A 13,342-nucleotide genomic window follows, 5' to 3' on the forward strand; every position below is an offset into this window, starting at 1 on the left:
ACTGGATCTTGCCCACGGGGAGGGGTAAGATCCCAGGGTCGTCTTGGGGTCGGCAAGCCACCTAAGATAGATCTAGACGACGTAGAATCAAATAGGGATAGAAGTGGATATGCGGAAAGCTACAACTAAAGCTACGTTACATCAAATCCTAGGGCAGGAATGATAAAGAAAAGTAAATAAAGTAGGGAGATGCTGCCGAAATTCTGTCTCGAATCGGAGTAGAGCATGGAAACTAACCCCATCTATGCAAGCACGGGTGGGATTAGGACCTATCCTCACCTATTAGATGGTAGGAATGTATTGTACATGCATTACATGTTTATATTACACTATACTCAGTTATATATGTTAGAGGATGGAGGACCGTGAGTTGATGTACATGGGGCGAGTAAGAATGGATGATGTCACTCCAGAATGGATTACAAAGACCGATGCTTTCTTGGAACGGGCATTTGGCAAAGCTGCTAAAGGAGCAAGTCTAGTCCGATGTCCATGCAGCAAATGTGCCAACAGGAAAAGAAAAACAAAGAAGGCCATGTGAGAACATATTTGGAAGAATGGATTTGTGCCGGACTATACTAAGTGGATCTTCCATGGTGAAGCACATCGTACGAGAGAGGAGATGGTGAGACAATGCATCGAGGATTATGATGCTGATGTCGGGGTAGCAGACATGTTGAACGACTATCACGAGGAACAGTTCACCGAAGGACGTACGAACGACGAGCTAGAGGTGACCGCAAAGGCGTTCTACAACATGTTTGGCGCGACATAGAAACCCCTTCACGACAAGACAAAGGTTTCTCAATTGGATGCCATTGGACGTATAATGGCATTCAAGTCGCAGTACAGCTTGAGTCGAGAAGCCTTTGATGGTTTGTTGATAGTTATTGGCAGCCTGCTTTTGGAGGATCATGTTCTGCCATAGAGCATGCATGAGGCACATAAACTCCTTCGTGCACTCAAGATGACGTTTCAGCTGATACATGCTTGTCCGAAGGGCTACGTCCTATTTAGGAAAGAATATGCAGATGTAAAGTACTATCCGAAGTGTAAACTGTCTATGCTCATGGAGGTATACTCTCGTGATGGACAAAAGAGGCATCTCAACATCCCCATGACAATCATACGCCACCTTCCGTTCAAACCAAGGATCTAACGTCTATACATGACCGAGGAATTTGTGAAACAAATGACATGGTATAAAAAAGGCAAACAATACAATCATGACAAGATGGTACATGCATCCGATGGTGAAGCATTGACCTACTTTGATGTCATTCACCATGAGAAAGTCGTAGAGGCTTGTAATGTACGTGTTGCGCTGGCCACAGATGGGTTCAATCCCTATGGACTGATGGCTGCCCCATACACATGCTGGCCTGTGTTCGTTATCCCCCTCAATCTGCCCATCGATGTATGCTTTCAAAGATATAACATATTATTGCCATTGGTAATTCTAGGACACCCGAGAAGAAAATAGGAGTGTACATGGAGCCTGTGATTGATGAATTGGTCTATGCTTGGGAAGAAGGGGGTATGGACATACGACCGAGCAATGAAGACAAACATCAAAATTCATGTTTGGTACCAGTACTCCATGCATGGCTACCCGACGTATGGGCTATTCTACGCCTGGTGTGTTCACGACAAGATCCTATGAGAAGTTTGCAAGGAAGCTCTTAGGTTCATTTGGTTGAAGAAGGGTGGCAAATATTTATCGTTCGATAAACATCGACAGTTTCTCCCTCCTGACCATCCATTCCGCCTAGACATCAAGAACTTTACGAAAGGTGTCGTAGTGATAGACCGCCCACCTGCAATGATGACTGGTGCCAAAATTCATCAATAAATAGATGGGCTCATGGCCAATCTAGAAGGTGGTTTTGTGGGATATGGTGAGCAGCATATGTGGACACATAAGTCGGGCTTGACACGACTCCCCTATTATGATGACCTGCTCCTTCCACACAACATTGACGTGATGCACACTGAAAAGAATGTTGCTAAAGCACTTTGGGCAACAATTATAGACATTCCTGATAAGTCAAAGGATAATGTAAGGGCAAGAGTGGATCTGACAGCTTTATGTGATAGACCAAACCAAGAGATGAAGCTGCCTAGTGGTGGAAAGACTTGGAGAAGGCCTAAGGCCAATTTCATCCTCAGCAGGTGTTGGTCACTTGTTCTCAAATGTTGTGAATCAAGAACAAGGCAACACAATTGTTAAAGATTAAGGACCTTCGTCCTTCGAAGCATTATCTCCTTTTGGGTATAATGATCTTCAGACAAAGGTCATGAAGGACACACCTTCATCATTCATAAGAATAATAATCCATAGAAATAATATGTTGTATATTCATTCATTTATTCATTCATGTATCTCATTTATAACATGTACATTCATGAGCATTAACAGAATATTACATTGATACCTTCGGCTTGGTCGAAAGTGATGACGCGAGAGCAAATACCATCCAGCATGAACAGTTCGGGGGTACTATTCAACTATTTATAGACACGGGACGCAGCCCGAGTAAAAATACATTTATAACCTTAACATGTACACATAATCGTAACATAAGTCATTAGGGATTAACTAGTCTTTTCCTCTTCGGCTTGGCATCATGTTTGACCTTCGTCGCCACCTTGAGTCGAAGCTGTCATCCTTCGGTTGAAATCTTCGGCATTCGACGTTGTTGCTTTTAGACAATGTCTTTGTCTTAAGGGCCTTCGACGGAGAAGAAGACCCCCCAACATCACTTACAGATGACATCTTCGTCTTGAGGACCTTCGGCGGAGAAGAAGACCCCCAACAGTAGCCCCTTCGTGGTGTTGGATCGTTTTTTCATAACAAGCTCGATCCGAAAAAAATACGAAGGCTTCTGGATGCCGAAGGTCCGAAAAACACCTTTCCTGAGCTTGTTATTAAAAAACGAATATAAAATTCATGACGCTTACCGGTCCACCGATCAACTAGTACGCACGTCTCGGTTGTTCGCCTTTTTCACCTGGGAGGCTATATAAACAGACGAGTTGGTGAGAAGTTACCACAACATTCATTGCTATTGTACCATTGTGCTACTGAAATTTTTTACTGAAGCCGAAGCTTGCTGCTTTCTGCGAACTTGTTGTATACGCTTCAGACAAATGTTCAATCGTTTAAGTGTAGCTTCGTTTGTCAAAAACTGAAATGGCTAGAGTGAGGTCTACTGCTAGAGTGGCACGCGAAGGAGAAGAGGCTAGTACTTCTGAAATAGCCCCCTTTCTGAAATGATGAAGCGTTCTGGGTTGGTTGTACAAGAAGAGAAGGAACCAGCTCCAATAGAAGATGTTGTTGATGCCGAAGCTAAACCGACCACCGCCGAAGCTGATAGTGAAAACGAAAATTATGATGATGGCATTTTAAGCCCGAGCAAACCCATCGATATTAAATTTGAGAAATCCAGAGTTAAAGCAGAGGATATGGTTTTAATGAAAAAACTAGGATATTTTGGAGAGAGTGATGATGGACTAGTTCGGTTTGCTGGGGAAGAGGTGATTCCAAAACCAAAAGATGACAAAGTCGTAGTCTTCAAAAGCTTCTTCAGGGCAGGACTTCGGTTCCCCCTATACGAGATGATCGGTGAGGTTCTGAAGAAGTTCGAAATTTACCTTCATCAGCTAACCCCAATGCCATAGTTAGACTTAGTGTGTACATCTGGCTCTCCGAAGCCAAGTGAAGAGTGCCAATGCTGAAGGGTTTTATCGGGTGCACGAACTCCATTATCAGACAAAGGCTAGAGCAGATGGACTACACAAGAACTTTGGATGCTACAACTTCGCATATCGAAAGGACACCAAGGCTCCTGTGATTGGTTACCGCACTAAGTGGCCAACCCGCTCGACGAATGAATGGTTTTACGTGAAGGCTCACAAAAACAAGAGGGAGAAGCTTATGGGTATGGTGATGAGTCCCTTAAGATTGAGCTTCGGCATGACACGTCCCTTGTGCAACATGCAGCTGGGGTCCCCCTGCCAACTTGCCGAAGTGGAATTTAGAGTCGTGGCAGAGCATATTAGCACTAGGGACCTGGTGCAAGAATATTTAACAAACAGAAAATTTCCAACTTCTGGTGGGTGGGGAATGCCGAAGAAAAAGGAAGAGGGGAATAAGTATGAACTTGTACGACTTCCTTATCGGTTTAAATTCCAAAAAAGCTCCAGCAAGCCCTGCACTGAATGGTTGGAATTAATAGAAACAATGTGCAATGAAATTCTTGGGAACTACACGAAGAAAGAAGATCAGTTGATGACAGCTGCCTTCGGCACCCAGGAAAAATGAAGGCTGAATCGAGTGATGGATGCTCTTAACTTTGAATATCCAGATTACGAAAGGCTTGACGAAGGGGCCGGGGGAGCAAAGAAAAAGAGGGTTGTGAGTATTCTGAAAAGGCAAGCCATCTGGTCCATCAAAGAAGATCAGAGGGCTGGTGAAAAGCAGAAAGTTCTAGCGGAGCCGAAGAATTCGGCTCCCAAAAAACGAAAGCTTATCACGATGGCTCATGTAGAGACAAAGGTACAAGATGTACCAGAAAATAATGCCGGCACTTCTTCGTCTTGCTTTGTCGTTGTTTTAGAAATACTGAAGGTAATGACTGAACCCTTCCCGTTTGTCATGCTAAGTCCCTAGGGTCGGATCTGGCTAGCCTGCTGCAGTCAAAGGAGAAGGGATGTGAACAAAGCTCGAGAGGAAAGGAGACTGCTTCGGCTACTGGGGGAAATGTTGGGGTGAGAAGAATCGACGAATGATGAACGTAATGCGAGCTATCCAAAAGACCCCACTGTTGGGGACTTGTTCTCAAATGCTATGAGTTAAGAACAAGGCAACACAAAATGTTAATGGTTAAAGACCTTCGTCCTCCGAAACAGTATCTCCCTTAGGATATAATGGTCTTCAGACAAAGGTTATGAAGGAGATACCTTCATCATCTCAGTATATAGTAAAGAAAGTAGAAGCATATGAAACATAAAAAATAACATGAATAATTGTAAGACATCATCAGAATATTTTTATTATCTTCTCATGAATGAACATGAACAATATCAAATTACATTTATACCTTCGGCTTGACAGAAGGTGAAAATCCAAGCGTGACGTGTGAGTGAATACAAGTTAGCGTGAACAGTACGGTGTTACTGTTCATCTATTTATAGGCACATGACGCAGCCTGTGTAAATTACATCCATGCCCTTTATGTTTACTGTTGACTTAAGGACAATCTATTGAGGACTAGATAGCCTTTTCCTCTTTAAGTCGGTTCCATTTTCCGCTGATAAGCCGAAGCTTCCCTATGCGTAGCTTCGGAACTAGTTCAACCTTCTTCCCGACCATGCTTTTCATATCGTGTACAACTTCATTCCGAGGCCGAAGGTCCCTGTGACTATATTATACTTGGAAAACATGTTAGTTGTGTTTTTGAGGACCTTCGAAGGACGAAGGCCCCCAACAGTAGCCCATCGCAGTAATAATTTGTTATAACAATAAATTCAGGCTGCGACGTGAACGAAGGCCTTAAGCCGAAGGTCCGAAAAAACACCTTCCCTTCGCTATAATAGCAAAAGTCAATGATAGACAGGGCCCGTTAAGTTGCAGGGCACTAGGCGTATAAATATGAACCCATAGCGGCAGTATTTGATACGCCATTTTGCTGTTTGCGTTATTTTCTCAAATTTTTAGCTTTTTCTCACTAGCTCTTGTCTGATTTTCGAGCTTTTCGAGCTTCGGTTGAAAGACGTTTGCCCCATGTCTATGGAGAAGAAGATGGCTGAGGAGAAGATAACTGAGGAGAAGAAGTTGTATGAAGAAAAGAAAGTTGTGAATCCTTTCATTGCTGGGTTTTATGAATCTATGGCAAAGACGAACACAGAGAAAATTACTAAGGAGATAATGGAGGGCTTGTCTAAAGATTCTGATGACAGTGATAGTTATGATGTGGAGAGTGGAGATGAAGATTCTAAGGATCGGCCCTGACGGCCAAGCCATACAATCTTCGGGAAATCGAGCATCAAACAAAGTCATATTGACGCCATGAGGGGGTGATATTTCCGCGATATGTGCATTGTGAGGGTTGGAGGAGACAACACTGCCCCTGCTCCTGAGGAAAACGAAGTTGTTATTTACCGAAGCTTCCTGAAAGCGGGTCTCCGGTTCCCACTGAGCAAATTTGTGGTTGAGGTATTAAAGATTTTTTAGATTTTTCTTCATCAGATTACCCCCAAAGGTGTAATTAGGATGGGGATGTTTGTCTAGGCTATAAGAAGCCAGGGGCTGGAGCTGTGGGGGATAGATATCCCCTGGGTCCACCAAAGAAGTAAAAGGCCTCACGAAAGGCCCAGGGGCCCAATAATTCGTAAGGTCATTCTTTCGTGGGCCTAGGGAAGGACAGCCAACAAAGAAAAGAAGACGTGAGACTGATTAGTGCAAACCCAGACGGCCCACAAACGTCGAACGAATGAATCGCAACAGAGACCCGACTTTCCCGCGCTGAAGCCCCCATGCAACAGAGCCATGCGAGGATAAGTCGGCGAGGGTTACGTAGGGATAAACTCAAGAGGTTCACTATCTTTTAGCTACTTGTTGTTATCATATCCACATGTACTGCCCCACGGTCGAGTATATAAGGCCTAGGGGGCACCCCTTCAGAACGATCGGCCCTGTTCTACTTAGCCACCAACATAAACTCTCTGCGCCCTCTATCCAGAGGACCCTCTTGTAACCACGCTCATATACACACCAGGACGTAGGGTGTTACGCACTTCTAAGCGGCCCGAACCTGCAAATCTTGTCTACTGTCCCTCGTGCGAACGGCACGAACCATTTTGCTACAGTCGTCGACACCGTCCTACTCCTAAAAACACCTTGAGGGGCAACCCCGGGTGTGCGGTCGGACCCAAAACACCGACAGCTGGCGCGCCAGGTAGGGGGTGTGTCGACGATCCAAGCTAGCTCAATGGCCGTCACCTTCCACAGCAAAATCGCCGTGCGTCCTGGATCTGTATTCTGCTTCGGGACAATCTCGTCCGTAGCAGATGAAGAAGGAATCCTACACCGCCTCGCAGATCTGCCGGAACAGAAGTCTCCTCCAACAAACTCCGAAAATGCTGGAAAGACGCTACCTCCGGCTCTTCGGAAAAAGATCGTCTCCGGGGAGGCTGGAGCTAGAAGCTCGCTGACCCGGAAGACTCCGCTGTCTACTTCCCCGACGAAAGAATGGACACGGGTCGTGAGAAAGAAGGAGACCAGGGAGAGGCAAGTCGTTCTTCCCGTTCCTCCGACCTCAAAGGAGAACGGAAAGAAAGTCACCGCGGCAGCAATACCGTTCTACCCCGACGTCCTCTTCATCGGGAGAGCAGAGTCGCCCGCCATCTCCGACGATGAACCGACCGCGCCTAGAGAAGAACCGCCTCAGCGAGAATCCCGCCGACGAAGGAACCGACGCAGGAACGTTCGACGACATCACGCAGCTGGAGAAAGGGATCCGGAGCAGCCTGTCTCGCGAGACGAGGTCTCAGAGATAGGAGAAACTCCGGAAGAACGCGTCTTCAGGGAACGAAGGAACTCTCGACGACGTGATCGCCGTCGGACTCAGGAGCAAGCCGAGCAAGATGCAAGGCAACGACGCGAGAATCCGCTCTTCGGGCGCAACTTGAACCCCGACTTCGCTCGAGCTATGAACACGCCGAGCGAAGTCGGAGGCGTTCTAGCTCGGATAGCTGACGGACTTCCTCGGACTCCCGACGTCGAGGGATACCGACGCCTGTTTACTTAGGCGGCCAACCATCTTCTACCGCTCGCTCACCCGCCGAACGATTTGCGACACACCATCAACAGTCGCCGAGACGCGCGAAGCTCCATCAATGCTTCGCGCGAACGGCGGCATGAGAACGAAATTCGCTGTCGGGAGGAGTATGACCGAGATCATGGCTTCCCGACTCAAAGCCAGGCCACCAGGACTGAGTCGGCAACAGCTTCAACTGGCGGTACCACCCGGGGACGGTCGAGGGACCGCCACCACCACTCCCCTCCCCGGGACAGACGTCATCCCCGACGACAGGAGGACACGTGCGGAGTATCTGCACTTACTCCGCGCCTTAGGGCCATCCAATGGCCTCCCAACTTCAAGGTATCCAATGTTGACAAATATGAACCTAAGCAGGATCCAGGGGGTTGGTTAGCCGTCTACACCACTGCCGCTCGAGCTGCCGGAGCATCCGAAGACGTCATGACCGCGTATCTGCCCATCGTCCTTGGGCAAGATGCGCTGCAGTGGCTGCGACATCTACCCCGACACTGCATCGACGACTGGGGAGACTTCAGTCGACGTTTCATCGCCAACTTTCAGTCCCTCTCCGACAAGCCGGCGCAGCCATGGGACCTCAAATCCATCAAGCGCCGGGGGGATGAGACTCTTCGGTCATACCTTAAAAGGTTCCAGACCATGAGAAACCGCATCCCCGAGGTCACGGAGGCGGCCGTGATCGAGGACTTCTACAGAGGATCCAATGACTCGGTTTTCGTCCGAGCCATACTACAAAAGGCGCCGACTACCTCCGAGGAGCTGTTCCGGGAAGCCGACCTCTACATCACCGCCGACGAGCGGGCCCAGGATCTCATCGGAGGAGCAAAGCCTGCACCGGCAGCGCCACGACGTGACGCGAACCAGCCGTCCGACAAACGCTGGGAGAAGAGGCCTCGAGAAGAAGTACACGCCGCCGGACCACCCGCCTCTCGCGCCCGAGGAGGACCTCGTGGAGGCGAGCGCACGCTGGACGACATCCTCGACGCCCAGTGCCCGTACCACAAGGACATGCGCCACACCCTTCGAAACTGCCGGGACTTCAAGCACTCCGTCGGGCACGGCCGACCCTTCCAACCTCTACCGCCTCCTCCGCCGAGGGGAGGACCTGATAAACCACGACAGCCCCATCGGCAGGAGGAGGGGGGAGGAGGAGCTTTCCCGCGCGTTGACAGGGAGGTCAACGTCATCTTCGGCGGACATGGGTCGCAGGAGAACAAAAGACAACAAAAGCTCAACGACCGCCAGATACTGGTGGCGACCACCGGACCTCCCGCCCCGTACCGGTGGTCGGAGCACCCGATCACTTTCACTCGGGAGGATCAGTGGCTCAACTTCGACCATCCAGGCAAATACCCGCTCCTCGTCGATCCGGTGATCCGAGAGAGCCGGGTAAAGAAGGTGCTAGTGGACGGGGGGAGCAGCATCAACGTCACCTTCCCCCGTACACTCCAAGGCTTGGGAGTTCACCTCAAAGAGCTCCACGAGTCGGACACTCCTTTCTTCGGCATCGTGCCGACGGAAGGGGAATACCCGCTGGGCCACATCTACATGCCGGTCACCTTCGGAACTCCGGAGAACTACAGAACCGAGTTCCTGAGGTTCGAGGTGGCGAACTTCGACTGCAGGTACAACGCCATCATCGGGAGGCCGGGACTGGCCAAATTCATGGCCATTCCGCACTATACATACATGATACTGAAGATGCCGGGACCACGAGGAATCATAACTGTGCGTGCCGATTTCCAAGGCGCCGCAGAGTGTTTCCGAGTGGCCATTCAGGCAGCCCTCACCACCAATCCGTCGACGGTTCCTTCTACATCGGCGAACTCTAAGCCTGAGGAAGGCCTCACGGTACCGGCGAATGAAACTCAGGCCGCGACCTCTATGCGGCCGACTGAAGAAACCAAAAGAATCAACCTGGGGTTCGCTGACGAGCGCAAGACGGCTGTCATCAGCTCCAGTTTGAACGACAAATAGGAAAGCGCGCTCGTCCAGTTTCTGCAAGATAACCGGGATGTATTCGCGTGGCAACCTGCGGATATGCCGGGAGTCCCAAGAGAACTGGCCGAGCACAAACTGAAAGTCTACCCCCAGGCGAGACCGATTCGACAAAAGCTACGTCGTTTCACGCCCGACAAGAGAGAAGCCATCCGTGCCGAATTAGCTCGCCTGGTCGCGGCTGGATTTATTAGAGAAGTATTACACCCTGAGTGGTTAGCCAATCCTGTTCTTGTACTCAAAAAGAATAAAGTGGATTGGCGGATGTGCGTCGACTATACCGATCTCAACAAACACTGTCCGAAGGATCCCTTCGGGCTCCCGAGGATAGATCAGGTGGTGGATTCCACCGCTGGATGTTCTGTGTTGTCTTTCTTAGATTGCTATTCCGGGTATCATCAAATTAGTTTGGCAAAAGAAGACGAGGAAAAAACGGCGTTCATCACTCCGTTTGGTGCCTTCTGTTATACCTCCATGCCGTTCGGCCTCAAAAACGCTGGAGCGACTTATCAGAGAGCCATTCAAACATGCCTAGCCGATCACTGGGGCAAGCGTGTGGAGGCTTACGTTGATGACGTGGTGATCAAAACCGAGAATCCGGAAAACTTCATCGAAGATTTACAGCTGGTTTTCAACAGCCTGAGAAGATATAGATGGAAGCTCAATCCTGAAAAATGCGTTTTCGGGGTACCAGCAGGAAAGTTGCTCGGATTTATCGTCAGCCACCGGGGAATTGAGGCTAATCCAGATAAGATTGAAGCTATCATGAAGATGGAAGCTCCTCGGTCACAAAAGAAGGTTCAGCGACTCACAGGATGTATGGCAGCTCTAAGCAGATTTATATCCAGACTGGGGGAGAAAGGCTTGCCGTTTTACAAGCTGCTTAAGAAGGTGGATAAGTTTCAATGGACTTCAGAAGCACAAGAAGCTCTAGATGCACTTAAGAAATTCCTGACAACACCACCAGTACTAAAGCCGCCCCGGCGAGCTACGCCAACTCAACCAGCTGAAGATTTGCTGCTATATATCTCTTGCACGACTCACGTGGTAAGCACTGCGTTGGTAGTCGAACGAGTGGAAGAAGGGCATGCTTATCCGGTACAACATCCTGTCTACTTCATCAGTGAGGTTCTGGGTCCATCGAAGAAAAAGTATCCTCAAGTTCAGAAGCTATTATATGCAGTACTTCTAACTGCCCGCAAGCTACGCCACTACTTTGACGACCACAAAGTCATAGTAGTTACTGGTTTTCCAATAGGGGACATTCTTCACAACAAGGAAGCCATTGGCCGAATAGCCAAGTGGGCTTGCGAGTTGGGATCCCATGATATCGAGTTCCGACCTCGCACAGCCATCAAAACTCAAGCACTGGTTGATTTCGTATCAGAGTGGACAGAACAGCAAGTACCGGATAATCCAGAAACCGCAGAAGTATGGCGAATGTATTTTGATGGCTCGCTGAAACTGCAAGGAGCAGGAGCAGGAATTCTCTTCACTGCACCTGGAGGCGAGCACCTCAAGTATGCTCTCCAGCTGCTATTTCCGGCCTCTAACAACGCAGCCGAGTATGAAGCTTTGATACACAGATTAAACATCGCCATATCACTGGGCGTCAAAAGATTGATGGTATATGGAGACTCTCTGGTAGTCATTAGCCAGATAAACAAAGAATGGGATTGTTCAAGTGATTCAATGGGAAAATACTGCGCTGCCGTCCGAAAGCTGGAAGATAAGTTCGAGGGTCTGGAATTTCATCATGTGGAAAGGGATCATAACACAGCAGCTGATACACTATCCAAGCTCGGATCCGGTCGAACTCAGGTCCCACCCGGAGTTTTCGTGCAAGAAATTACACGGCCGAGTATCTCAATAGACCAAACAGAAGAGTGCAACATCGTAGATCAACCCGAGTCAGACTCTGATGACTGGAGGAGGCCGATCATTAAGTACATAAAGAACGAAGAAGAGCCAGACGACAAGAACTCGGCAGAGCGCATTGCCAGACAGTCGGCTCACTACACACTCATTGGGGAGATATTATACAGAAGGGGTGCATCAGGTGTTCTCATGAAGTGTATTCTCCCGTCCACTGGGAAGCAACTTCTGGAGGAAGTCCATGCAGGGCAATGTGGAATACATGCAGCCTCCAGAACACTAGTCAGGAAGGTCTTCAGGTCAGGATTCTATTGGCCGACGGCGAAGAACGACGCAGCCGAGTTAGTTCAGAGATGCGAAGCTTGTCAATACCTGTCAAAGCAACAGCACATGCCAGCACAGCAGCTACAGACCATACCAGTAACTTGGCCTTTCGCATGCTGGGGATTGGATATGATTGGACCTTTCAAGAAAGCTCAAGGAGGTTATACCCACGTATTGGTGGCAATTGACAAATTCACTAAATGGATAGAGTTCAAGCCCATTGCTTCTTTAACCTCTGCTAAGGCCGTGGAATTCATACAGGATATAATATTCAGATTCGGGATACCAAACAGCATCATCACTGACTTAGGATCCAACTTCACCAGCTCAGAATTCTTTGACTTCTGCGAGCAAAAGAGCATTCAGATCAATACGCATCTGTAGCGCATCCAAGAGCCAACGGGCAGGTTGAGCGAGCCAACGGAATGATATTGGAGGCACTCAGGAAAAGGGTCTTCGATAAGAATGAAAAATTCACAGGAAAATGGATAAGAGAACTACCTTATGTCGTTTGGAGCCTGAGAACCCAACCTAGCCGAGCCCTGCATGGAAACACTCCTTTCTTCATGGTCTATGGGTCGGAGGCAGTGATACCTGCTGACCTCAAGTTTGGGGCGCCAAGATTGATCTTCGAAAGCATAGCGGAAGCTGAGGCCACCAGGCTGGAGGATATTGATGTACTTGAGGAAGAACGACTGAATGCAGTAATCCAATCAGCACGGTACCAGCAGACTCTAAGGCGCTATCACGATAAGGCTGTGCGGCAAAGGTTCTTTTCAGTAGGAGACCTCGTCCTCCGCCGAATTCTAACGGGGGAGGGACGGCACAAGCTATCACCCTTATGGGAAGGACCCTTCATAGTAGCAGAGGTCACTCGGCCCGGATCGTATCGCCTCACCCAGACGGATGGTACAGAAGTTGGGAACTCTTGGAACATAGAGCACCTCAGAAAGTTTTACCCCTAGCTGTATTTCAAAACAGCCGGGGCGACCATGTACTCTGTAAAGTGGAAATATGTCATCAATAAAGATAGATTTCAAAGATACTCGGTTCGTTTATGATTGACTTGCATTCTTACTTAACTCGGGGTGACCACTATGCCCTACAAACGGAGCAATCGACTTAAGTCGGCAACGACTTAAGGCGGTGCAACATGCTCACGCTTACTTAACTCGGGGTGACCACTATGCCCTACAAACGGAGCAATCGACTTAAGTCGGCGACGACTTAAGGCGGTGCAACATGCTCACGCTTACTTAACTCGGGGTGACCACTATGCCCTACAAACGGAGCAATCGACTTAA

The sequence above is a fragment of the Zea mays genome, chromosome 1 (assembly GCF_902167145.1).
Source record: "Zea mays cultivar B73 chromosome 1, Zm-B73-REFERENCE-NAM-5.0, whole genome shotgun sequence".
NCBI classification, from domain to species: domain Eukaryota; kingdom Viridiplantae; phylum Streptophyta; class Magnoliopsida; order Poales; family Poaceae; genus Zea; species Zea mays.